This window comes from Durio zibethinus, chromosome 16, assembly GCF_047325235.1.
Source record: "Durio zibethinus cultivar Kanyao isolate XHJ-2024 chromosome 16, ASM4732523v1, whole genome shotgun sequence".
In the NCBI taxonomy this organism is placed as follows: Eukaryota; Viridiplantae; Streptophyta; class Magnoliopsida; order Malvales; family Malvaceae; genus Durio; species Durio zibethinus.
In genome coordinates this window covers 3,429,003-3,433,125 of record NC_143177.1, presented here as the reverse complement: position 1 = coordinate 3,433,125, position 4,123 = coordinate 3,429,003, and the positions used below count along the sequence as shown (strand labels likewise).

Genomic DNA, 4,123 nt, shown 5'->3' with positions numbered 1-4,123 from the left:
TTTATATATCTTATTTTTTATTCTATATATCTATTGGATATACAATAACAATTCTTATTTATATTTAAACATCACAACTCTTTAACTTAGGTTTACTTATTATAAATAATTTTTAATTTAAAATGACTAATTTATTATTACTATATTTTCACAAATATGTAGATCTAAATTTAACATATATATGAGTATTATAATAATTAAAACCGAATTAACAAATATTTAATTGTGATCTTTTTCTTTTTTTTTTCAACCAAATTTTTTCATATTATATCTTTTATACCTTTTTTTTTAAATTGTTACATTCAAAAAAAATATAAATGCTTAATTGTTATTTATATTTACATATTAACATACTTATAATTGTAATTGTTTTTATATATGTTGCATTTTAAAAAAATTTATTAGTAGATTTGATATATTTTGGGAAAAATAAAAATAATTTATTGTTATAAAATATTACTTTATGCAAAAATTTGAGAATATTGACTGCTTTTCAAAGATAAAATGATTTTTAAATGAGATTTTTAATGAAATAGTTAATGGATGACTAATGGAAAAACATACTTGTCTTTTGAAATTAAAAAGTTTAGAACAAATTGTCTGTTCTTTAAATTAACAAATTTATGTTGAATTATCCTCGTAACTAAAATATGGAAATTACCTTATTCTTTAACAATAGGTAAGATTTATCTAATTTATACTACAATAGATTAAAAATGCCTAAGAAATTCAAATGTTGACAGTTACCCAAGTTTATTATAGGCTCGATATTTATTAGGCTTTTAATTTTAAGATTTGAATTTTAATTTTATTTGTATGGAAATGTAGTGAGGCTCAATGGGATTCATTTTATCACCTTTTCATAAAAATGTTTTTGTTTAATTTTGTTGGTGAGGATAGATATTTTCAATAGAAATAAAGAATTTATCCACCATTTTTTATAGGTGAGATCTTTCAAAGGGTCCTATTTGACTAAATGAATGCATGCTAATTTTATTAAAAGTAGTTCAATTTTATGTAGAACACAAAGTAAATTTTTAAAAAAAAATTTAAAGTCATGAGAATTTTATAAAATTCATCAAGTATTAATGAAGTCTTAGGAATTTTTAAAATTAGAATTAAATAAATTCATAAATAAATTTTTAAGGTTAATAAATTTTTATTAACTCTACCAAAATATTAAAAAAGTCTTAAATTTTTTCAATATGAAAATTAATTAAATTCATAAATAATAAATAAAAATAAATGAAACAAAAAACATTAAAGTCACAAAATTCATAAAAATGAAATATGATAAATAATGAATAATAGATGAAAATATATATGATTAAAATAAAAAATTTATTTTACTCACAAAACCTCCCACATTCTTTTACACATGTCAATATAGAATATAAAAATAGAGATTAAAATTTTCAAAGAATAAATTTTAAAGAAATATATGATGATATTAAATAAAAAACTAATTTCCTTAAATTTGAGTCGACGAAATATTTTATAATATTTTTAATAAATTATTTGTAATTGAATAATTTATTTATAATAAATTACAATTTTTATAATTTTTAATTAAAAAAAAGAAAAATACAATGTAGCGCGAGACCCATTCTTGTAAACTACAAAATGCCTCCTGCTCTGCTAGGCTAATACACAGATTACCCAAAACAACCAAAATCCCATCGCCTTTGGGTTATGGCCTTCGGCCTTTGCTCCTTGGTTTTGTATTGAATGCCGGAAGCCTGAATTTCACTCTCTTTCTCTTAGGTGAAGCAGCTATAAATCTAAATTCACATGCATTTTCTTTACCCTCTCGAGGATATATAAATCATTGCTAGCTATAACAAAGTCATTCCTTTTCAAACCTCACAAGAAAACCGCCTAAAACCCCATTTTTTCCTTTCTCTTTCTCTCGTCTTTCTTTGTTCTTCAAGAATCCTGCAAGAAAACCGTATCCCAAACAACAACAACATCAAGAATTCTCAAAGCCTTTCACTCAAAAAAGAAGGGAAAAGATCCAAAGAACCTCATGGCCGGTGAAGAAGAAGGTCATCCCAAGCTTCAATTTCCATTAGATTCGGAGTCTTACAAGATTATTGATGAAATCGGGGCTGGCGTTAGTGCCGTAGTTTACAAAGCCGAATGTGTTCCCATGAATTCAATTGTTGTTGCCATCAAAGCCATTGATCTTGATCAGTCCAAGGCTGATTTCGACAACATTCGACGTGGAAGCAACAGCATGTCACTTCTTTCACACCACAACATCCTCAATGCTCATTGCTCCTTCACCGTTGACAGACGTCTCTGGGTGGTGATGCCATTTATGTCTGGCGGTTCTTTACAATCCATAATCTCATCTTCTTTCCCCGACGGTTTATCAGAGCAATGCATTGCCATTGTTCTCAAAGAAACCCTCAATGCATTGTCATATCTTCACAACCAAGGGCATTTGCATAGAGATATAAAGGCTGGCAATATTTTGATGGACTCGATTGGGTGTGTTAAGCTTGCGGATTTTGGGTTTTCAGCTTCGACTTATGAGTCGAGTTCAGGTCACGAATCGTGTTCATCGACATCTTCATCACCGTTGGTTATTACTGATGAGTCGGGAACCCCATATTGGATGGCACCAGAGGTGATACACTCACATACAGGGTATAGTTTTAAGGCTGATATATGGTCTTTTGGTATAACCGCGCTAGAATTAGCCCATGGAAGGCCTCCTTTATCGCATCTACCTCCTTCAAAGTCTTTGATCATGAAGATTACCAAGCGGTTTAGATTTCCTGATTATGAAAATAATAGCAAGAAAGGTAAGACCAAAAACTTTTCAAAGGCCTTTAAAGATATGGTTGCTTCTTGTCTTGATCAAGATCCTGGGAAGCGACCCTCGGCAGAGAAGCTTTTGAAACATTCCTTTTTTAAGAGTTGCAAAGGTTTGGATTTTCTTGTCGAGCATGTGTTGCATGGATTGCCCAGTGTTGAAGAGCGGTTCAGGGCAAGCAAGATTCTTAGGGAGGGTGTTGATGTTGGAGTAGATTATGAAGATGTTGATGGGGAATCAGGGTCTCAGCTTGTTAAACATAGAAGGATTAGAGGGTGGAACTTCAATGAAGATGGGTTCGAGCTTGACCCTGTATTCACCAGTGAGTCCAAAGACGATCCAATTGGGAAACAGGTTCGTTTTGGTGGCGAAACGATCATTCCAGTAAAGGCAGGTGACTCGGATGGATCGGCTAATCCTGGGGGATCAAATTTGAATTTACCAGAGGCTGTGTCAAGTTTGATTAGTTCACCAGGGGGTGTTGGGGAGAGGGGAAATGATGGTTCTCATGGTGAAGAAGAGTCTGGCATTGAGCGAATTGCAGGGAATGAGTCTGGAGTTGACAGTACTTTTAATGCAGAAACAGTAGTGGGTTACCTGATGACATTGAAAAAGAGTTTGGATGATCAAATGCAGAAGGTGACATATATGATTAGCCAGCTTGGAGGGGAAGTGATCAACAGGGAAGATCAATTGGTGCAGTTGATTGAGAAGTTGAGGTTGGAGTTGGAGCATGAAAGGCAAAAGAACTTTGAATTGGAGATGCAGTTAGAGATTCTCAGAATGCAGACTTCTGGTCCATCCAACACTGATGAAAATAATTGAGGTTTACCCGTCCCAACTACAACATTTGCGAGTTGGTTGAAGATTTGGGACATTGAGTGAAATTTCAGTCTAGTTTTTTTTTTTGTGATTTGAGTCCACATAGTGTATCACAAATCACAAGTGCAAATATGTGCGCCTTAAGATAGTTGGGAATTAGGGACATGCCAAACAGGCTACATTTGATTTCATCTAATGGAAGAAATTGAAAGATTATGGATAATTTTGACATTCTTTATGCATAATTCTATGTTCTTTGATACCTGAAGAACGAGCTACAAGTCTCAGAATTTTCATTTCATATATAAATTATCAGTAAAAACTGACTTATGCCTGAGCATACTGAACTTTTTGGGATGAGAATCCAATTTAGTGTCTTGCTTTCTCACGCAGATGACTCGAAACATACATGATGACCATTGGTCTATTCTGTATAGTCCACTGAATCGGGCTTAGACCTAGAAAGGCTAAAATCAATGA

The 4,123-nt window shown here is 32.1% G+C and overlaps 1 pseudogene; it reads left to right on the top strand.

Moving 5' to 3' along the window:
* The first annotated feature begins 1,615 nt into the window (after positions 1 to 1,615).
* LOC111298518 (serine/threonine-protein kinase BLUS1 pseudogene) lies at positions 1,616 to 3,827 on the top strand (annotated as a pseudogene).
* Positions 3,828 to 4,123: the final 296 nt, after the last annotated feature.